At 36.4% G+C, this 24,240-nt stretch overlaps 1 pseudogene; it reads left to right on the top strand.

Annotated features, from left to right (window-relative positions):
- The first annotated feature begins 4,742 nt into the window (after positions 1-4,742).
- LOC122905305 lies at positions 4,743-5,369 on the top strand (annotated as a pseudogene).
- Positions 5,370-24,240: the final 18,871 nt, after the last annotated feature.

Below are 24,240 nucleotides of genomic sequence, written 5' to 3'. Positions count from 1 at the left end.
TACCTTTATAGTGTTATTATTTACATGTTCCTGAGTCAGAGAAAATTTATCTGAGTGAGAATCAGAAAGATTAGATCCTTCAAAGAAATGACCTCACTGTGGTTGTGATCCAGTCTCAAAATTGGTGTATCCAGTATTGTCAATTCATGGATAATGTAACTGCAGTGTTTTTTGTCTTGAACTGATTCTCTAATAAAGTGCAGTTGTCTAAATATATTTATCTTGATTTCAAGAAGCAAATAGAGAAAAGGGAGAGAGAGAACTGTATGCAAAATGGCAATATACCCATAATGCAGCTTACGAAATGGACATTGGGGAGGGTATATGCTATGATAAGTGCTGTGAATTGTGTAAGTCTGACGATGAATCTCAGACCTGTCCCCCTGAAGCAAATAATACATTATATGTCAATAAAAATAAAAATAAAATAAAATCTGAAAAGAAATTTCTACCAGAGCACCTTTCCCTAATGCTCTTGGATCATATCCTCTACCCTCCCAACTGGAGTTAATCATCATTTTGAATTTGAATGTGTTTATAAATTTCATATGCTCCTTTATACTTTCCGTATGTATCTGAATATGCTTTATGTATACCAATTGAATTAAAGCAATATATGGTGTCATTTTTTGTTTTAAATTTTTTTAGAAATTGTATCATTATGACTCAGATAGCTCTGTGTAATTCACTTCCAGAGCTGTAGAATGCCCCAGTGTATACATATACTGGAATTTACCATCTATTCTCCTGCCAATAGACATTTAAGTTATTTCTAAATTCCTGAGATTCCAAATACTGCTGCTTTGAACATTCTTGTACACATCTGTAGGAGAAAATTTTCAAGTCTTTCTCCAGGGCATAAACCTAGAGTGGAATAGCTTGTCTGAAGCATATGTAACTCTTCAACTTTAATAAGTTTTCAGCAACTTGATTTTCAAATGGGACTGTGCTCCTTTGCATTCTCACCATCAGCATCTGAAGTTTTCAGTTTGTTCGCATTCTAATTAACTTGAAATTTTTTCTTTTGCCAGTTTACTGTATGCAGTATCGATTTTCTTTGTGGCTTTCCTCAATGTTTCCCTGATACTTGTGAGACTGAGCATTTTTTACGTGTATTGACAATCCCATTTTCTCTTTTGACTTGTATATGTTTGTCACATGCTATTGATAGTTAATCGTCATGATAATATATTTTGCAAATAGCTGCCCACTTCTATGATTATTTTTTACTGTGTTTGTTACTGTTTTTGTTGTCTTTTGGACCACTTAAATTTTTATTTAAATACAGCTTAAACTGTCAGTAGAGTTTCATTTATGGTTTATACTTTTTTGTAGGTATTCTTTTTTTTTAAGATTTTATTTATTTATTTGACAGACAGAGATCACAAGTAGGCAGAGAAAGAGGAGGAAGCAGGCTCTCTGCTGAGCAGAGAGCCCAATGCGGGGCTTGATCCCAGGACCCCGGAATCACGACCTGAGCCGAAGGCAGAGGCTTTAACCCACTGAGCCACCCAGGCGCCCCAATTTTTTGTTTGTATTCTTTAAGAAATCATCCACTATTGAAGTTTAAAAAGTATTATATATTTTTTCTAAATGTTTAAGGTTCTTATTTTTCCTGATAATGTAATTGTATATATGATGTGAAATGGGAGTCTACTTATATTTTTTAATATATCATTCCAGCAATGTTTTGAAAAATGAGTCCCAACTTTTCCCATTGATGTTTGATTATATCTCACATCACAAATGACACTTTCCTACACACAGATATATTTTTAAAGATTTTATGTATTTGTCAGAGAGAAAGAAAGAGAGCACAAGCAGGGGGTGTGGCAGGCAGAAGGAGAAGCAAGCTTCCCACTGAGCAAGGAGCCTGATATAGGACTCAATCCCAGGACCCTGAAATCATGACCTGAGCTGAAGGCAGATGCTTAACTGACTGAGTCAGCCGTATTCCCCACAGTTATTTTTTATGGTGGCTTCTATTCTGTTCCATTTGTGTGTTGGTTTATTTTTATGTCAATACTTACTGTCTTTATTATTATTATAATTTTTTATAACACATGATATAAGGTAAGTTTATCCACCTACCACACCCACCAATTCTTTTTCTTAAAGAATGTTTTGACTATTCTTGGTCTTTTACTCTTTTATATAAATTTTAGAATATGTTCCCCCCCAACACACACAAAGTCATGGTTGTTATTGGAATTTTTTTTCTTATATTCTCATACGTGAAATCAAGAAGATTTATTTATTTCGAAACACATTTTCTAACTTTATTACTGATTTTTATATATTAATTTATCTTTATTTTTTTATTTTTTATTTTTTAGATTTTTTCTTTATTTATTTGACAGACAGAGATCACAAGTAGGCAGAGAGGCAGGCAGAGAGAGAAGGGGAAGCAGGCTCCCTGCTGAGCAGAGAGCCCGATGTGGGGCTCCATCCCAGGACCCTGGGATCATGACCTGAGCTGAAGGCAGAGGCTTAACCCACTGAGCCACCCAGGCACCCCATATTAATTTATCTTTAACATATATTGATTTGTGCTATTCATCTTCTATCTAAAATCCTTACCTAACTGTCCTATTAAATCAAAAAATATGTAGCTTCTCTTGATTTCCAAGTAAATAATTATATTGTCAATACATGAGGATATTTGCTAGTCTAATCTTTAAACTGCTGCTTGTTTTTCTTATCTTACTGCACTGACTGAATCCTTACTGTGATATTTAATACACACTGTGATATTTGGATCTTGTTTTATTCAAACTCTTAATGCAATGTTTCTAACATTTTAATATCCATTATGTTGTTGCTGTAGACTTTTTGATAGACACACTTAATTAGCCTAAGAACATTTTCTTTGTTCCTTGATTGCTGAAAAATTTTTATATGTATTTTTAATTTTAATGTTGAATGTATAACTTCAGTCAAGTAGTTTTTCCTGAACCTAGTGAGATAATCCTTTTCTTTTCTTTTTATGGCCGTATCTAGCTTTAAGCAATGATGGGATATATAATCTCCAGCAGGTTGGCCATGATCCCAGCTAAAACATATAGGTTATGGAATATATTACTACAATTATGATATTTTACAGCATAAATTTATACTGCTTCAACACATTGATTAGAAAGCATTTGCTCTATTTCAAATCCCTGGGACAATTTATATGTGGGGTATTATTTCTTTCCCCATCCATGCCCGGTGGTTGGTTTGTTTTTTTTTTGTTTGTTTGTTTGTTTGTTTACTTTTTCTCCCTCTTCCCTCCCTTCCTTTCTCCCTCCCTTCCTTCCTTCCTTCCCCCTCTTGAGGGATTGATTCAATCTTATTAAGCTTTATAGTTAACTAATGTTTTCTATTTCATACTGAGTTAATTTTGGTAAGCTATATATTTTATTGTTTATTGACTATTTTCTCTAAATTTTTAAGTTTAAGTATTCAAAATATATTCTTTTTATATATCTTTTAGAAAATCACTGCTATGTTCCCCTTTTTTATTCTTTTAAAAACTTCTTGATTATTACTTTTAAGTAAGCTCTGCACCGAGCACAGGGTTTGATCTCATAAACCTGAGATCAAGGGTCCCAGGCTCCAGGGACTGAGCCAGCCAGCCATCCCTTCCCCTTTTTAATTCTTAATATTGCTGATTTGGAACTTATTTTGTTTACCTTCATCAGTCTTGTGAATGGTTTGTCTAGTTCACTAGTTTTGCTTTTAAAAAAAACCTAATATTTGTATTTTAGGATCTTCTCTGTTACATATTTGTTTTCTGCTATTAATTTCTTATTTTGTATTTATAAAGCTTATATTTATACAGATTTTTGTTTTTATATTTATACAGCTTATTTTACATTAACATTTTAAGGGTATAATTATAGTACTTTTTACTACATTTGATGTTAAATATTATCTGATTTCTATTATTTCATTACACTTATTTAGAAATATGCTTTTAAAATTTTAATTTATTGTATTATTGTTTGTTTATCTTTTGGATATTAATTTCTAGCTGTGGCAAACTTGACAAAACATTGTTCTTTTGAAATGTGATTAGTTTTCTTTTTGTATCACTGTCTTTCCTGCAAATGCTTGAAAACTGTATTTTCTAATTGTTGACTGCAGAGTTAAATGTGCCCATTATTAATTTGCAATCAGCTTGTTCAAATCTTTATTCTTCAAATTTTTCCCCATTGATCTATTTCCCCATTATGAGAGTTGTGTTAAACTGTATTTTATTATAATTGTGGATTTGCTCATTGCTTTTTACAATTATGTGTATTTTTTCCTAATACATTTTACATTGTGATATGAACTCCATTTTTTTGTTAGTTCACATTCAAACTTTCTGTGATCTTATGTCCTATATATGCTGAGTTTCAGTTATAAATAATTAGGTTGTATTTTATCTAATAAAGTAACCTTTTTGTATTTTTAACCTTTGAGTTTAATAAATTTATATTCTTAGTGCCCTGGGGGCTTTGTCTCCAGCTCACCTCACCTGGAACCCAGCACCACACCCCAGCTGACCCCCTCTGTCTCCTGCCATGGCTGGTGGGTGGGGAGTTGAGTCTGGAACGGCCAAGAAACTTAACAGCTGGAGCAAGCAGCAAAAGGATAACATCTAATAAATTACGGACATAGGAACCTTTTAAAATTTTATCCCCTTAAGAGGTCTGCTGACTTGGGGCACCTGCAAAGCCCGAAGAAAGTCAGAGCCCTGTAAGGCTGCCTGTGCCATGGATTCTAAGGCCAGAACTGGTTCAGATCTCCAGGATGCACACATCACAAACTTGCTGGTGTTTGGCTTCCTCTAAAACCGCTCCATCTAGAATCTCCACGAAGAGCTGGAGGCCCTGGGCCACAAAGAGCCCGTGCCGGCTCACCCGCAGGAGGACCACAAGGACGAGCAACAGACAAATGGCAAATGGGGTGGCCACTTCCTAAAAAGTGGGGAGGCAGATCCTGAGAGGAACTCATCCAAGATCTTGCCAGGAAGCTCACCCAAATAAGGGACCAAATAAGGGACTGCAAGGATCACAGCATCCACTCAAGATGAGTGTATAACCTGGCAATGCGGTTTATGCACGTAAACCTGTGGGAGAAGGACCGAAGGAAGTACCTCGCTGCTGTGTTGGAGCAGGTCCTGCAGGCTTGTCCTAAAGACACGGAGAAAGAGAAGACCGAACTTATGTTGACCCATGCCATTGGCCAGAAAGGTGGCCAGTCACACACCAGTCTCGCTCCACGATGTCTTTCACACAACCGTGAACTTTATTAACCAGAACCTACTCACCTTTTTGAGGAACTCAGTCAGGAAGGAGATGGACAGAATGGGACAACTCTGTAAAAGTAGGACTGGTTAAAACTTGAGGGACACCTGGGTGGCTCAGTTGGTTGGACAACTGCCTTCGGCTCAGGTCATGATCCCGGAGTCCCGGGATTGAGTCCTGCATCGGGCTCCCAGCTCCACGGGTTAGTCTGCTTCTCTCTCTGACCTTCTCCTTGCTCATGTTCTCTCTCACTGTCTCTCTCTCAAATAAATAAATAAAATCTTAAAAAAAAAAACTTGATATGGTGACAACTGTATACCTTCCTCCAGTGGAGATGGAGCCATGGCCATTTAAACAAAGTTCTTAGAGAACTATAGGCATGAGATAATTGCTATTTATTTCTTACTGTTTCAAAGAGGATGTTTTAAGCAGGAGATCCATTTAGAAATCTTTACATTAACATGGTTGAATGAAAATGTCAACTTGTACATATTTCAATGAGTTTCATGCCGTCTTCTAAATCCACTGCACATTGTACCTTAATCTTATTTTAGCTGTATAGGTCTTCACTTGAAAATTAAATTGAGGAACAGATTGTAACACAGAAGTTAAAAAACACACTTTTTTTATTAGAAAGAAAACAACTTTACTGTCTGTTAAAGTGCAGCTTTGGGGCATGGTCTTACAGCAGGCATGTTTGAGGAGAGCAAGGACTGGAAACAGATGCCTGTACCCCTCACAATGAAAAAATCCTCTCAAGATAGGGAACATCTTAATACTAAAGAAGTAACAGTATTCTCTTTTAAAAACCAAACAGTGTGAGAGGTTCTGGACTAATGTTCTGTACTCAGACAATAGGAAAATCAGGCCACAAAACATGTCTGTGATTATTTTTTTTTTTGTAATTTGATTTCCTTTTATTTGAGTCAAGAAGGCATTAAAAGGCATGGAGGTAATTTAAGGGCCCATGTCAACCACAGTTTCCAAAATCACATAACTAAACGTACGTTTTCTCTTTCTAAGAAGTCAAAGCTTTGGAAAAAATTTTAAGCTGATGGAGTACCTGAAGCTCCTGCATACACCTCCATGTCTGTTAATAATCTTATATTTTTATTTTCCTCCCGTATGCCTCAACTGATCCTTGCTCAAGAAGCTACATCTGTCTTTCTCCGCTTGACTTATTTCGCTAAGCATGATACGCTCTATCATATAATCTCCCTGATATGAGCAAGTGGTGATGCAACATGGGGGCTTAAGTGGGTCGGAGAAGAATCCATGAAACAAGATGGGATAGGGAGGGAGACAAACCATAAGTGACTCTTAATCTCACGAAACAAACTGTGGGTTGCTGGGGGAAGGGGGGTTGGGAGAAGGGGGGTAGGGTTATGGACATTGGGGAGGGTATGTGCTTTTGGGTAAATTGGAAGGGGAGGTGAACCATGAGAGACTATGGACTCTGAAAAACAAACTGAGGGGTATGAAGTGGCGGAGGGGTGGGAGGTTGGGGTACCAGGTGGTGGGTATTATAGAGGGCACGGCTTGCATGGAGCACTGGGTATGGTGAAAAAATAATGAATACTGTTTTTCTGAAAATAAATAAATTGGAAAAAAAAAAAGAAGCTACAGCTGAAGAAAATAGGTTTCTAGGCATGAAAGATGAAAGAACAATTAGACTTTTAAAAATTCAACACTTGAGGTGGTTCCCTTTCTTAGAGACACAGTCAGAATGCAAGTAGTAACAAAAGCAACTCACTTAGGTAGTGCCAGAATTAACCAGTGCGAGTTTACATTTAGAAACCGTGCAGCCATGACAAGCATTCCCTGGGATTCTGTTTGGAAGTATGATGGTGGATGTCGGGTCCATATCACACAGGTATTATTCTTACCAGTAACACTCTTGTTGCTGTGCATATGACACTCTGGGGAAGTATATGAACAAGATTAATTAGGTACTAAATACTTTCTTATTACCAAAAACACTTTTACTTAAGAGCTCAGTCAGAAAAGGAAAAAATGACTACATTGTTCAGCAGTAAATACATACCACCCTAGGGCTGGGTCTCAATCTGCTATCTGCAATGGGCTGCAAATACTAAAAACAGTACTAAAAGGCATGCAGCTACCATTTGGAAATAAATCTTCCAGTAACACTATTTTAAAATAAATAAATTAATGATATACTTTATTATTATTGATAGATTTATTTATACTTATATCATCCTATTTTATGCTTTCTGGGTATATGACTTCCTGAGGGTACAATTTTATATTTCTAGATAATATATTCATTTTTAAAATGTGTTCAAAAATTGATTGTTTTAATTCTTGCTCCCCAACACACCTTGCACTGAATTGAAGTTCATACATTTTATTTTTATTATTCTTAAAATTAATCTTAAAATATTAACACCTATACTTTATTTAGCAATGATTAATATTAATCTTTTTTCTTTTTTCTCCCTCCCCCCACTCAGCATTAAGTTCTGTGTAACAGTTTGAACTTGCCACTGCCTTCTTGTCTTATATCTGAGGTTGTAGGTTGAGTTCTGCTGTTTGTTTTTCCTGAAAACTTTGCCTAATATTGATTAAGTTCCTGGTACATATTGTTGAACTAGAGCTGTAAGCTCCTGCTCCTAGGGCATTATCTGAGAGAATTCTGTGAGGCTTAAGAAGAGGATGTGTGGGAGCCCCTGGGTGGCTCAGTGGGATAAAGCCTCCGCCTTCGGCTCGGGTGATGGTCCCGGGGTCCTGGGATTGAGCCCCGTGTCGGGCTCTATTCTTGGAGAGGAGCCTGCTTCCCTTCCTCTTTCTCTCTGCCTGTTTCTCTGCCTTCTTGTGATCTCTCTCTGACAAATAAATAAATAAAATCTTTAAAAAAAAAAGAAGAAGAAGAAGAAGATGATGATGTGTGGATGTGTTCTCTCAAAGACTATTGTAGTTGGTGTCCTGACAAAGCTGTTAACCAGCCTAGGATGGTCTTTTATGGTCACCCTCCGCACTGCAGTGTCTGGACAACACAGATAGTGTGACATTTCAGTACCAATATACAACAGGATAGATTTTGTTATGAACTCCTATGGGGAGACTCTTTTTTTCTACTTGGAGCCTAAATCAATCAGATAAACTTTCTTTATTCTTTTCCCTTCCCTATCCTATTGCTAGGAGCACAGCCTTTCCATAGCTCTGTCCTTACATAAAATAAGGCATGGCTCTTGTTCCACATATAGCCCTGCTTCCCTTTCTCCACCAGATTCTCCTTGGTTTTTTTTGAAGACTAGCCAGTGCCTCCTAAATAACCCAAACTTCGGGACTACTTGCCCCTTGGTGTTTCACTTTCCTCTCTTGTTTCAGGGTCCATAGATAGGGGTAAGAATTTAATAAGAAATGCTTGTTTTAATGATCAGCTGTCCAAACACTTCATTTGATAGCTGACAACAATGAAAAGCACAACTGTGGAGTTTTACTGACTTAACCACAAGCAGATGTTTGTCTGTTGGGGAAGTAATTGGGAGGTTATTGGTAATATTAATTGACAACCTTTGTAACATTTCTGGCATGTCATGCACAATCAAAATAGGCCTCTTACCCCTCTGTTGTCATTTCTCTAGTCGCCCAAAGTTTTATGCTTATGAGCAGCACTAGTAAAGAGCACTACCCTCATCCAATTCTCGTTGTCTGTTAATAATATATTGAATAATGGGTTTTCTTCTTTTTCTTAGTATATTTCTAGCCTCCCAAAGAAATCAAAAGTCTAGTGTTATGATTCATTTACATAGAACTTGTCCAAGCTCCTGTTAGACTAATTGGAATGAGAACCAATCAAATTTTGCATTACCTGAGAATAGCTGGAATTTTAAAATACATGTATCTAAATGTAATTTAAATTTTCTTTAAACTTACATTTAAGTACTTGGCACATTGAACTTGTAGCAATAAGACTGTATAGCAGAAATGTAATATGGTATTATAGGTATCTGAATGTTAGTCTATGTGTACACAAATTCATAGTTAATGAAAAATGGTATAGAAAAGACATTATATAAGCCTTTTTTTCTTTTCTTATTTAAGACTCGCCTGTCTTAGTTGATCAGGCTGCAACTTTAAGATAGAGTTGAATTGTATGATTGGATTCTCTTTTTAATTGCTCTGTAACAGACTTCACAGAACCATGTCAAATTTAAGAAGAGTTACAAAAGAGAGTTTCCCCTCAGTTGTACCTGTCACAAAGAGAGCTGTTGAAACATGGATAGTGGGCGTGTGCCCTGGGTTTCTTTGATTTAATTGCCTGAGGTCTCCTCTAGTAATACGTCTGGCTAAGGTTTTCAGAGTGAAAGTTGCTAGACTGTAGAGCTATTTAATAAAAACCTTTCTGACTGACTTTCAAGATACTCAGCCTCCCCAAAGACAGGAAAGCCTAGTTTGAAAGAAAAAAGAATAGATTAATTGATCTTCATGTGAAACTTTCTAGATAACGAGACAGATATTAACCTTTCTGAAAATTCAGAGTTAAATCCTCACTGCTTGAAATATGTTACTTTTATAAAGCTAAATATCCATGAAATGAACTTGAACATTATGGAGTACAAACAAGGAGATCATTATTTTATTATCAACTTTAACACAATTTGTTAAAGGTCCTGGCTGTGGTACAGGGAGTACTAAGTGAGGTACTATAGGGAGTTACAAGGGAAAAGCTGTTTGGCCCAACTAGATATTTTAGTCCCAAGAAGGACCTCTGGAAGGCTTGAGAAAGAGGAGCTAACTTCACTGAGCCAAGGGAATTTAAAAGGAAATAACCACCCTGTTTTCACTGTAATTGGTCCCTTTGAGGCCAGCTTTGCCTGAAGCAGATATAATTTCAAAAGGAGGCGGACAACTCACTTGGGTTCTTCTTTAGAGGATCTGAGGAGAAGCATGGGATTAAAGACTGGGGACATATTCCTTGGAGCTTTTCCTGTCATTGAGGCAGGATCTCTGTTTAGCTCATAGGATATCTTGGACTTTTCTTGAATCTTTTATTTTTACATTTTTATCTCTTAACTGAGTTTGCTGAGTCCAGTTGTATAAATATCTGAATAGTGACTTTTAAACCCTATGCTTGTTAATGCAGATAAGGAAGCACAATTGTAAATATACACAGAACGTGGCATATCTATGTCAGTGCATCTCTATGCATCTCTCTATTAAAAATAAATGAGTTATTATAAGTTGTTGATTAGGACAATGAAGTTATTTCCGAAATATAACTCTTTCTTCCCAGGAAATCACGAAAATAAAACAAAGGTTTATTAAACACCTAATAAGAGCAACATGCCAGATATTATTAAGGACACAAACATGAAAGCATGGTCCATGGGTGTGAGGTACTTACAATATAATAATGGATACAAAATAACTTTAACACATGACAGACACTGATGAGTCCCACAAGAAAGAAAAGGCAATTTCTGTACTAATTTAGAATGATTGGTGTTTCTTAAACTTTGAGTATCAGAATTTCTGGGACCTTGGACCTTATATAGATTTGTATTCGCCCCTGTTCTAGGACGGACCTAGAATTTGCAACATTAATTACATCTCTAAGTGATTGTAATGATTGGTCTGCAGACCACAACTGGAGAAACATCTCAGTAAACAGAAATATTATTTATGGCTAAGGATGACGAAGAAATAGTTTTCATGGAACATGTAGGACTTTTGTTGGGTCTCAAACTGGTATTTTAACAGAATGGAGATAGGGAAAGAGGACAATCCAGATAATCCAGACGATAGAAATAGTATGAAGAGGGCAGCTGGGTGGCTCAGTTCAGCGGTTAAGCCGCTGCCTTCAGCTCAGGTCATGATCTCAGGGTCCTGGGATCGAGTTTCGTGTTGGGTTCTCTGCTTGGCGGGGAGCCTGCTTCCCCTTCTCTCTCTCTGCCTGCTTGTGATATTTCTCTCTGTCAAATAAATAAATAAAATCTTTAAAAAAAGAAAAAAAAAAGAAATAGTATAAAGAAATGCATGGAGGAGGTATTCTCAGAGACTGCCCCTGAAACAGATAGCCACTGGCAGAACTGCAGAAAAGCAGAGTTGTATAGATTTGGGGAGTCACCCAATAATTAACATCTGAAGTGCCCAATCCAACTTGGCTACTCTGACTTCTTTTGTTAACTCAACTTTTGTTCTGGAGAAAGAGACAAGATGGGAGAGCTCATGGGAGGAGACGGTGACAATAAATATAACATCATATATTTAATGAAAATATAGCTTGTCTGGGGGTGACTGGGATGGCTCAGTGCATTGAGCATCTGTCCTGGGCTCAGTTCATCCCAAGGTCCTGGGATCAGCTCCCTCTTGCTTCTCCCTCTCCCTCAGCCCGAGACTCTCCTAGCTTGTGCTTGCTCTCTTTCTCTCTCTCTGTGTCAAATAAATAAATAAAATCTTTTTTTAAAAAAAATTGCTGCCTGAGTTTTGTTATCCAAGTGAATATCGTTAAGGAAATATTTAACATCTCACTGTCTTGGCAGCCATTTATAAGATGGAGATGGTGTCCTTCTACCTGTGGTGGTCTGTCCCCTTATTAGGGAGAATAAGATTTTCTTGGTCAGTGAACAGTGCTCACTTACTTGTCTTTTTTTTTTTTTTAAACTCAGGAATTGCTCTTGCACTGGATTTGCTTCTGTTCTAAAAGAAAGCATAGCATCCATGTCATAGGGTTAAATGGATTAAATAAGTTAACATTTGCAAATTACTTGCAATGGCAGTCATTAATGTAAAATAAACAATGGGACAAAGCAAAGCGAAAAGGAACTTCTGGGTTTCTGTCTGTATCTCTTTAGAATTGTGTAAACTGCTGCCTAGACTAAATTCAATTCTTGCTACCATACATTTCCCTTTAGTTCTTAAACCATTTTCAAGTTCTATTGTTCCTGGTTCAACCCTACCTTCTGACAGTGAGTGATGCTTTGCCTACTGCAGTATTTCTGAAACCTGGTCACGTTAACTCTTCCATTTATAAAGAAGGGCGTTCTAATTTCATGCCTACAACCTTTCTTTGTTCCACTTTGTTGGGTCAGAGAGGAAGGTGTTATTAATCCTTTTTTCTATTGTTTCCCATTTCTGCCTCTGCTAATGTCCCTTAGTGCCTGTGCTGGATACTTTCCATCTGCTCCACAAGATTCGCTCTCCTAAAGCCATCTCCGTGTCCTAGCAGCTGATCTTCGTAGACGGTGGCACCGGACTTCCTCGTACTTCAGTCTGGGCAATAGAAAGCCCTTGCCAGGGATCGGAGTGTTCCTCACGGAATATCCTCAACAAAGGAGCGCTTATATGAGTCAAAGAGACGGAACTATATACATTTCTAGAAGATAAATGCTGTTGCTTTTTATTTAGTGTCATTTGGGAGCTCTTTTCCTTAGCCTTCCCTCCATCTCTCATGGATCTCTTCTGTTGGTATAATACAAGGAACTTGAGCTTATCCCAACCACAAAAGAGCTCCCTCACTTTACAAGGTGCAACAGAACTAAGGTCATTCCTAAAAAAATAAAAAAGGAAAAGAAAAAGGAAAAGAAAAAAAAGCATTGCAGATGCCTCTTGAACCAACTCTGCTCTCTTTTTCTTAGATCTGTCTTTTCGTGCTTGAGGGGAAAAGGTCAGCATATGGAGCTAGCTTACCTGTTAAAAACGGCAAATTTGTGTTAGCTGCACTGTTGTTCTAGATGATAATCCCCATGCCAGAAACTACTAATCAAATGGCACTGTTTTTCTCTAAACTGTGTTCTGGATCAGCATCCTTCCCAATACAACATTCAGTCAGCCACTCCCAGTCCATCAGAATTGGGATTCAAGGTGTTCAAGGGGGAGTATATTTTTCATCCTTTCTAAGAATAGAGGAACAAAAAGAGCTCCCAAAGGTCATCCATGGTGTACTTTAGCTCACTACAGAGGACGAATATGTATGAATTTGGAGCCATCATTCTAACAAATAGCAGAGTTTCTCTTTTTTATAAATTTGGAGAAATGTTGGGTTAAATTAAACAGCCTCAGCAATTTAGAATTTTGTATATGTTAATATGCATTGCTCATCTTCAACAGATGAGAGCAGTCTATAGCTTGAATTAATCAGCTTTATTTTGGTTGTAAGTGAGGGAATTCCAGGTGGAATGAGTTTAGTGGGGGAAAGACAGTTTATGGATACCAAACTACAAAAATGCATGACAAAAGTAAGCAGCTTATTCTCTGTGTCATTGAACATTCCCCAAAATTTCCAAACTAGCATCTCAGGGCTTTGCCAAAGAGAGAGAGAGAGATTGCTTCATTTTTTTTTTTTTTTTCCAATTAAAAGAATAAAAGAAGGAAGCACACAATGGGCTTATTTTGGGAAATGCCTTGGATGTAGAATGTTATAATGGTCAGCCCTTAGTTCCATAATGGTCAATGTTGAAGAGCTCAAAATTGAAAAACAAAGTGCTTTTGTAAAGAGCAAATGCTATTGGACAGACAAAATTTATTGGATTTTTTTTGTACAGAATATCTTACAAGGACTTCTAGTTTGCTAAATATCCTCTAAAAAATGTTGGTTAATTTTAAAGATAGCTCTCAGAATATTGAAATGGTCGGACATAGTTTCTAGAGAAATCATACATTCAGAATTCCAGCCATATTAGGTACATCTAGACTCAGCCAAACAAAGCAGTGGTTTTCCATACTTGCTTAAACAAAATTTTCACTCTCTTTAGTCATTTTATGTCTTTATAATATTTTCATTGATTATCAATTTCTTTCCTTTTCACTTACCCAAATTTCCCCTAATCTTTTGGCAATGCTCTGAATGTGGGAAACTCACTGCTGAGAGAACATTTAATGTATTTAAGTTTTTATTCAATGTTATTTTACAATTATCTGGCAAAATTGCAGGTTACTTTAAATTGTCATGTTTGTATGTGTACATGGAGTGTATGTGAGTCTGTATGTGTGCACAGATATGCATGTGTTGGGGGTGTGCTATGTACATAAACTGGGGGCATATAGCTCAATCAGCAGGTTCTGTCATGGATCACAGAGAAAGATGGAGTCACAAGAAGGGACTTGGAAATTAAGAACAACTTACAAATTACCTTACCTGTATAAAGTTATTGTTACTGACGAGAGTGTATTGTTTTGGTGACCATAACTATGTTCTGTAGTAGATGATCTGTCCTGTCAGGGGAAAAAAAAAAAAGCATTTTTCTCCTTTAGTTATTTCTGCCTTACTTTTTAGGGAATTTGGATATTGATTTCCCAAATTTTGGTGCTTGAATTGTCAACATTGTTTTCCATTGGTTATTCCAAAATAAGAAGCAAAGCAAAGTTATGCAAATGCACACATATTATTTGACAATTAAAGAGTGTATCATTTAGGATTAAGGAATGAATGAAAAAGAATCACCAAAATATTGGTGATTTAAAGAAAATAGAGCTTAATTCTCTGCTACTTGAATTAAGTCCACAGGCAAGTAGCCTGGTCAGATGTGAATCTTCCGTACTCAGGAAAGGTTCTTTGTCCTTCCATTAATGATTACTTGCAGAAGTTCTATTTCCATAGTACAAGTTGAATTTCAGGCAGCAAAAAAGACCTTCAGTCTTTTAAAGGGTGTTCTCGAGAACTGTTATACAATAATTCTACTTTAGTAGAGCCTAATCCCACATTCTTACGATAGACCTTTATTATTTATTTACTAGTTGAATAAATATTTGGGACCCTATACAATATCTAGAATGTTGACAGTGAATTGGAAGTTATATAATTGTCAAAGTCAATTCACTACAGTCCAGTCATTCCCTGATTGAACAAATTTGTGTGTCTTGACCTTCGCAACTAAAGTTAGTTTCCAGACCATGGTGAGTTTACCTAGGCAGTGTTTTACAGGGATGCCTCCCCAAACCTGGCCAGCTGGATCTTTTTTCTGGTGATATCTGCACTTCTAAATAACTCTCTTCAAATCAACATGTCATAATCTTTTTGGTGCAAATGCCAACTTTGTGACCAGGCATATCTACATTTACCTAACACATTTGAGACAACCAAGATCGTTATTTACAAAAGAACAACAAAAACAAACAAAATATAAATATGACATTTATAGGTGAATTGATTAGATACAGGACAAAATACCTAATTCTGATACTAGAAGTAACTTGGATCAGTGAGTCATCACCTAGTTAGAAAGTCATATTGTGACTTTCGAAATGGTAGTTTTACTATAGTCTTTATTCTCTGCAATTCAAAGTGAAGTAGAAATTTATTAGTCGATAATTTCATGATGTCAGCCTTCAGATTAGTGTCCAAATATTTGGATGCTAATAGATTCATTATATTCCAAACAACATAGGTATAATGGAAAGATCCTTATTTTTCCTCCCATATACATGCTCTTTTTCCTTAAATTAGAATTTGTGGTTCTTTGATCTTCTTAGGAAGGTTCCTTTTAGCTTCAGGGTATGTGGATATGTGGATTAAAATTTGTTGGTTTTTACTATCCCTCACATCAAGCAGCATCCAAGTCAAGTGTAGCAAACTTTTTTCCTATCACAAGTAAGCTTATTTATTTTGTGCTTTTAGGGTAGATTTGTCCTTAATAGTTTCTTTTAGATGTGCAATTATTTTTGAAGAATTTTCCTTTTTTTGAAATAACTGTAGGACATTTATTTTAGAATTCAGATGAATTAAAATTAATTGAGTTTTGGGAATTAGAGAATTTAAAGCATAAATTGAGTGACTGAAGACATACATCTCTGGGTAGTAATTTCTAACTTGAATTATGGATCCAAGGATTGAAAATGGCAGGTGATATAAATTCAACCCGTAAGCAAAGGACAGAACATAAACAAATGCAGAATGAATTCCAGAAGTGAGTAAAACATTATATATATGAAAAAGGTTGACAAAACTTACTATAAATTGTACAAATCCAGAAGTCATAAATTAAGACAGTGTAAAATGTTCAAAACATCTCTGGCTATACCTTCATTGAAAATACAGTCCCACCTTAGGACTGTTAGCTGCCAATTCAGAAAATACTCTTTCATTTGAAGAAGGAAGTAACCAAAAATAAATAAATATATAAAAAAATATGTCTTCCCTACAGGTAGGATCCTTATGTGTACAGGTACTGGAAGACTATAGCTGTGTAAAGATGGAACATGTCCCATGAAGTGGACATGAAATCTGCCCTGATAAAACGTCTACGGTTTTTAAAAGTGAGCATTACTGTTCTTCTCCATTGTTGCAAATGTGTCCATTTGTGCATTCGCAAATGCCAGTGATCACTTAATAAATATTCAGTTTCTGGGAGATTAAAAGGAGGTAGGAATGTATTTCTTTTCTTTCAGATCCTTACTACCAAGTGGTAGGTATCAAAGAAGGCAAATACTGCCTAATGTACGAAGATTTAATAGCAAGAAAACATAAAACAGTCTTACGACCTGTTCAGCAAGGTCTCTCCCTTGAATATTTTCACTGGAAATTTGTATGAAGACTTAAGTGCTAGGTGTACTTACAGAAACAAAACTGGCCAACCGTACAGTGAGGTCAAGTATATGTTCTCTGTGAATTTGGGTGCAGGAATGTCTTAACTTGCAGTTATTACAATAACACTATAGAATAGACACAAAATCTGAATGGCATAGAAAGAAAACCTAAAAAATATATACTTAGCTCAAGCTTTTTATATTAACAGGTGGAGGTGGCTCTGCTTTAAGTTATGGCTGACCTTGGCTCTTAGCTAAGATAATTTGGCTTGGGGTCCAAGATATTAGAGAAGCTATTACCTGGGGGAAGCTCATCTTAAGGAAATAGTAGAGGCAGGGTGGGCAAGCCTAACTGCCCAGGTGCTTTTTAGGCCTTTGGTTATGTGACTCACACTAATATTCTACTGGATAAAGTACGGTACGGCCAAATCAGTAATGAAGGGGTAGAGAATCGCACTCCTCTTTAGAGAGAGAAACAGCAATGTCAGATGGTAAAAGATGTAGGTATAGGGAAAGGTGAAAAATTGGGCTACAGTGTAGCCTAAGGACCAAGGTTATAGAAACTCAAGAACTCCATGCCTTGCTTGCCAAATTCTTATACCCAATATTAAGAAAATAAGGCTTGTACTATCTTCTTAATCAAACACTTTTTTTTTTTTTAACATCACTATTTCAGTAATAAAAGTATTGCTCCTAGGGGCACCTGGATGGTTCAGTCGGTTGAGCATCTGCCTTTGGCTCAGGTCATGATCCCAAGGTCCTGGGATCGAGTCCCACGTCGGGCTCCCTGCTCACTGGGGAACCTGCTTCCTCTTCTCCCTGCTCGCGTATTCTCTCTTGCTATCTCTGTCTCTCTGTCAAATAAATAAATGATTATCTTTAAAATAAAAAAAATATATTGCTTCTAACCCCCTCTTGCAAATTAACAAACTCTCTGGTATAGATTTCCACAATGATATCAGAAAGGTTAAATAATACTTTTTGGAGTATTGGTGCCTCCTTCAGGTATTTCATGCACTGTCAAAATAATCTTAGTGTTGTGGACACACGTGCGTCACATCCTTTATGCTAGACTATGTTTAATAGAAGTTGACACACAGACCATCCAAGAGCTGCCAAGACTTTCCATGAAGTGATGGCACCTGGCTTTTGTAAGCCAGTCCGACCTGTGTTCTAGGAAATTTGTCCCTCAGATTTTAAATTGTATATGCTTGGTTGAAGAGAATTTCAAACTTTTTAATAACTTGCTTTGTGCAAAATTATGGGTTCTGGTTCACTATTTCGTGAAATTCCTTTCCGTAGTTCATTTTCTTTTTACCCTCACTTGCCTTGGGTACCTGGTGTTACCCATTCCTAAGGTCTGACCATTCTGACATCGTACCAGTTGGTTAACAACTAGCCTAGAAACAACTACCAAGTTTTAACAACCAATGGTAATGTCAGAACTACATAAAATGTCTTCTAATAAAAAATTTACCCTGGAGGGAAACAGAATTTCTATCCCAGCTAGTTAGCTTGAGATTGAAAAGGTGAGGAGATCAATCTCTCAGAAATGAGTGGCAATTCTTGACTGCAATCATCAGGAAGGAGAACTCTGAGTAAGTTGAAAAAATATTCACATGAAAATTGCTCTCCTGATGCTTCCCAATGCTGGTAGGGGAGGCCAAGCAGGCAATCGTGCAAGAAAAGTTAATTGCCTATGAGGCTTGCAGCAGAAGAATAAGCCAGAGGGAAATCATTGGATTGGAATCCAAATATAAGTTTTCAGAAAGGAAATTAGTGAATGATAATAAAGTCAAACATAGGGAAAAAAAAGCCTGTAAAGTACTACTGAAGTGGTAACAGATATTTGAAATGTTTCTAAATGTAAAGAAACTATGCCCTTAAGTTATAGTCCTATTTGTATACTAATACACCTGTTGGTGGACAAAATGAGACTATGGTTATTTGAACAATAAAGATTTGAAGCAAAGGATCTATTACAATCCATGGAGTGAAGGTATGAATCACAAAACACAGAATTTCTTTGAAGAGAGGTGTCTGGCAATTATTATTTGAACTATTAAGGAAAATAAAACTATGTGTAATAGTTCTAAACAGTAGTAAGATCATTATAATACACCTCCAAAGAAAAAGTATGCTGAAGTTTTTATTAGAATATGTAAGAAGTCCCTGAGGTTCATGGGCTTTTTCCAAAATCTCTAGAAATTTTGATTTCTATCAAAATCACTGATATGAATTATAGTGAAATATTAGGTGTATTTATTGTGGAGTATATTTTATTTTGTCTTTCATGATACCTTAAATTCTTTTGACTCTTGTCTTTAAAAAAAGTGATTGTTTGTAAGCTAATATTGTTTTTAATCTATAAAAATAAGTTCTAAGATGCAAGAAGTTATTATTGCCTATCAATTCAAAGGTCAAATGTTTAATAAAATAAAGTGTACAGGCTGTGTGTATGTGGGGACAGAGGATAAAAAATATATATAATTAGATAAATTTATAACTAGAAGCTTCAATATCATCTACTTTAACCACTTCATATAAATATGAGAAAACCACTCTTAGATAAATTAAGTACTTTGCACAAGTCAGAATTTTCAGTTAGATATTAGATCTTTGACCTCCTTATCAAGTGCTCCTGAACTCCAGAATTCCCAGTAACAGTCTAACAAGAGAGAAATGCCTCATATAGATATTAAATTAAATATAAAAGTCTTAGCCAATTGCAAATTGAGAAATATTTTTATAAATATTTTATAAATACAAATATTAAGTGTAAATATTCTTTAGAACAAAAATGAAAACAAAATAAATTTTTTAAAAGATTCTATCTATTTATTTGAGAGAGAGAGAGAGAGCATGAGAAGGGGGAGGGTCAGAGGGAGAAGCAGACTCCCCGCCAAGTAGGGAGCCTGATACAGTACTCGATCCCGGGACTCCAGGATCATGATCCCAGCCGAAGGCAGTCGCCCAACTGACTGAGCCACCCAGGTGCCCCAAAACAAAAATTTTAAACTAAAGAGCAACAAAAGTGTAGCCCTTCACATTAAAATGTATAAGACAAAGCTACTGAAGAAAATAAATAATTTAAATACGTCCATTGCTAAAGAAAAATGTTGCTATTTGAGGACTGAATTACCCATTTTAAAGATTTAGGGAGAAGGGCATGGGTGGTTCAGTAGGTCTGACTCTAAATGTTGGCTTAGGTCAAGAACTCAGGGCCATGAAATCTAGCTTTAGATTGGGCTCCTAGCTGAGCACTGACTCTGCTTGTCCCTCTCCCTCCTCTTCTGCCTCTCCCTCATTCATGTTCTTTCTCTCTCTCAAATAAATAAATGCAATCTTTTTAAAAAATTGATTTAAGGGGTGCCTGGGTGGCTCAGTGGGTTAAGCCTCTGCCTTCGGCTCAGGTCACGGATCTCAGGGTCCTGGGATCGAGCCCTGCATCAGGCTCTCTGCTCAGTAGGGAGCCTGCTTCCTCCTCTCTCTCTGCCTGCCTCTCTGCCTACATGTAATCTCTGTCTGTCAAATAAATAAACAAAATCTTTAAAAAAAAAATAGATTTAGGGAAATAATAATGTGAATCAAGTTATAGGAGAATTTGAAAACCCACAGGAAAAATCAAAGAACAGATACATTCTGAAATTGATTCTCAGAAAACAAAAACAACAAAATTTACATAGAGAGTGATTAAAAAATAAGAAGCCTATAAAGATTTAGGAATGAGTTTGGAAACATAACTGTATAGAAGAAATGAAAATGAATTATAGAACCTATGAAACAATGAAGAAATTGTAACTTGTAGAGAAAATAAATTATTTCAAAGCAATTTTGAAATAATTATTTCAAAGTAAAATAAAATATAAATAAGTAAATAATACATGAATAAAAATTAAATTATTTCAAAATAAAATTTAAAAATAAAAACATTTCTTATCAATAAAGACATAAAAATGAGGAGCTTTATGATTTTGTTGTGAATATTACTGAAGGTTAACACATTCTTATGCTTTTTGTTTCCTTTATAATGAATATCAGACAATAAAAGGGTAACAACTAAATATAAATAATATAATTTCAGGGAGTGAATAAGACTATGAGGGAAACAAAAGCAAAGTAAGAAACTGAAATGTACATATGGTGGGGCTATTGTAGAGGTAGTTTTGATCAAATGCCTCTTCCAAACAAACAAACAAAACAATATTCAGACAAAGATCTGATGTGAGATGTAATCTATGTAAAGATCTGGGCAAGAGCACTTTGCAAGGCAGAATCCTTGAAACACTGTCAATAAGGAGATGTCAGACAATGAGGCCGAAGTGCCATCAGCCTCCAGGCCAGAGCCAGGCCTTTTAAGTCACAGTAGATTCTATTCTAAGTATTATGGAAAACAATTTTTATGTTTTAAGAATGGTGATGTAATCTAATTTACATTTAAAAATATTATTCCAAGTGTTTGAAAAAGAACTGAGTGAAGGATGACATAGTGGCACAGTTAAGGGGCTCTTTTGTTTTTTTTTAAGATTGATTGATTGATTGATTTGAGAGAGAGAGGGTGGGGAGGGTCAGCAATAGAGGGAGAAAGAGGGAAAGGACGAGCCTCCCGGTTGAGCCTGGAGCTGGACTCTGGGTTTGGTCCTACCGCCCTGAGAAAGGGGGAAAAAAAAAGAAAGAAAGAAAGAAAAAAAGAAAGGAAAAGAAAAGAGAGAAAAGAAACACATTTTAAATATCTGTAGTCCAATATTGATGTTTCATCTTTTATGATTTTAGTAATTCGTATCTTTTCTTTTCTTAGTCAATTTTGTTGATATTTTCAAAGAAAAAATTTTATTTCATTGATTTTTTTGTTTTGTTTTCTTTTTTTATTATTGCAGTTTTTTATTATTTCCTTGTATTTTTTTTATTATTTCCTAATTTTTTTCATGCTTTGGGTGTAGTTGGATTATTGGAGAGAAGGTGTGTTGATCTACTCACTCCATTATGCCAGAAATGAATCTCTAGTTAAAGTAGAGATGCATCATTTCAGACCTCATTAATAGAATCTCTGGAGGGGCTTCTACTGAGTGTTTACTTCATGAAATTCCCATGACGAATCCAATGCTCACCAAGATTGAGATACAATTACATTTGGCAGTATGAATTTGGTTAAGTCTGTATTCAGAAGCAATTACGTTCATATTCCTGACATAAGATAATCAAGCTTAAATGATACCCTGGGTAAGGAATCAACTTTTTATATATATATCTCATATATATATGAAAATTTCAAAATGACAAATAATATTATCATATCAGTTTTCTAGAACACTCAGAAAACCAATTCACATGTGAAGTTAAATTGTAATGAAAAGCTTGTTTGACATGAATAATTAGGACAGAAGTAGGCTAAGTAATTGATTGATGATTAATTTGATTAGGTTTTGAGAGCTTGATATCTCCTTTTCCCCTTGATGATTACACCTGACATAGGAAATTCAAATATCCAAAGCAATCAGGCACTCTTCATTGAACAGTATTAGAAACATATTGACAGCTCTTTCTCTTTGGTTGTTCTTATTCTAGATTCCCTTCAGGTCTTTAATTAACAAGCTTGATCTGAATGCAGGATTGGTTTTAGTTACATGAGTGGATTTGCACATATACAAAGTCTTCACAGACACATATTTAAAATCTGCTCCATTATAGGCTCCATTATGGACCCTCATTATTAAGAGAGGATCACATACGATCCAATGATAGAAAGACTAGAGTTCGAACATCTTCATGACTGATGTTATAGCAGCATTCTAGATAAATGTTGAGAGAGGACTATGACGTTACTTTTTCAACATTGGATAAGGGCCAAAATAATCTTGATGTTACAGTTTTAGATCTGACAGAAGACTTCAGTGTAACCTTATAAAAACTATTAAGGTACTATAAAAGAGAGAGAGAAGGAGACTTGTGTAACCTTACAGGTATCTGGCTTTAGTCTCCACTCAGATCAAAGTTCTCTACCTGGCCTTCAGGCTGCCAAAGGTAGCATTTGAGTTGATAAGGTCTCAAATAGTCATGAAAGTAGTATACATATTCCACACAATTTTTTGGACAATTTTAGCACAGTAACCACCACCCCCATACATTTGCCTTTGTTTTCTTTGTGTTTCATTGCAAGATATTTGGGCCTCCCCTTCTTAGATAACTGGCTCCAGCCCTGTCTTAGTTCGGGCTGTCTTAACAAAGTACCATAGACCAGGTGGCTTATAAACAACAGAAATTTATTTCTCATGGTTCTGGAAGCTGGGAGGTGCTGTCGTATGTGGGGTCCAGTGTCTGGTGGGGCCCCGTTTCAGGTTCATAGGTGATTGTCTTTTCACTGTGTCCTCACATGGCAGAAGGGACAAGTAAATGAATTCTCTGGGATCACGAATCCCATTTATGAGGTCTCTATCCTCATAAGCTGCTGTCACGGCCAGCGCGACAAATCAACCAGGAAAACGTGAGGGCTAAGAGGATGGTGAAAAGAAATTAAGAGACAAAGAGATGGGGGAAGGAGGGACACTGAAGATGATGTCCAACAGTGCCAAATTTATTCCATGTCTTACAAGCATTTATAAAGCAGACCAGAATAGGAGGAGTAGTACATCAGTACCTAGTCAGATGATCACAAGTTTCTATAACAAGTTTACATTAACTACAAGCAAACCTCGTGATGCCAGGTAGTCTCGGCTAAAGCCATTAGCAAGACAATCAACCAGGGAGTGGGTTATGGGAGGTACAAGAACAACAAGGACCAACTAAGAACTCATGACCCTGACCACATTGTTCCCTTCTGTAGGGGGAGTGTGTGGGAAGTCACGTAGGCGAGTGCACGACACAGAGCACAGACTCTTCCTCAGTGTCATTCAACTTTCCCGTCCTTAACCTTGTCAAGGTGTCTGGACTTTGAAGGAGACACAAGTCAGGGCCTGGTTTGATCCTCGACTCCAACCATGCTGTAGACTCCAACAACCTGCCAAGGACTCCAGCTCCAAATACCATCACACTGGGGATTAGATTTGAACACACGAATGTTAGGGAACACATTCAAGTCGCTGACTTGACTTTGCATATGTAGATACCAGAATGCTCCTGTGACCATATACACCTGCTGATTCTGCTGAGAATCTAAGAAAGAACAGAATGATTGCATTTGCATTGGAAAGGACAATTAACACTTATTTTTATTTTTAAGCAAGGAATCTTTAGAAGCAGTGGAATTCAGTGTGTTCTTGAAAAATAATTGCCATGTTTGTTGTGGTAAAAAGTCTACAATAGGGCTGTTTTCACATGCGCGCAGATTTATTTATACAGGATTTCCCGCTAGCAAAGCAAGTTTCCTTCAACTAAATTACACAGAGACAATGCTTAAAAGACTCCAGAGAGAGCAATCCCAACTCAGTAATTCCCAAGCAGCTTTCCCCATGGTGATTCATAGTCTATACCCTAGCAG

This window comes from Neovison vison, chromosome 4, assembly GCF_020171115.1.
Source record: "Neovison vison isolate M4711 chromosome 4, ASM_NN_V1, whole genome shotgun sequence".
NCBI lineage: Eukaryota > Metazoa > Chordata > Mammalia > Carnivora > Mustelidae > Neogale > Neogale vison.
The sequence above is the reverse complement of the archived record's forward strand: the minus strand, read 5'-3'. Positions and strand labels throughout refer to the sequence as shown.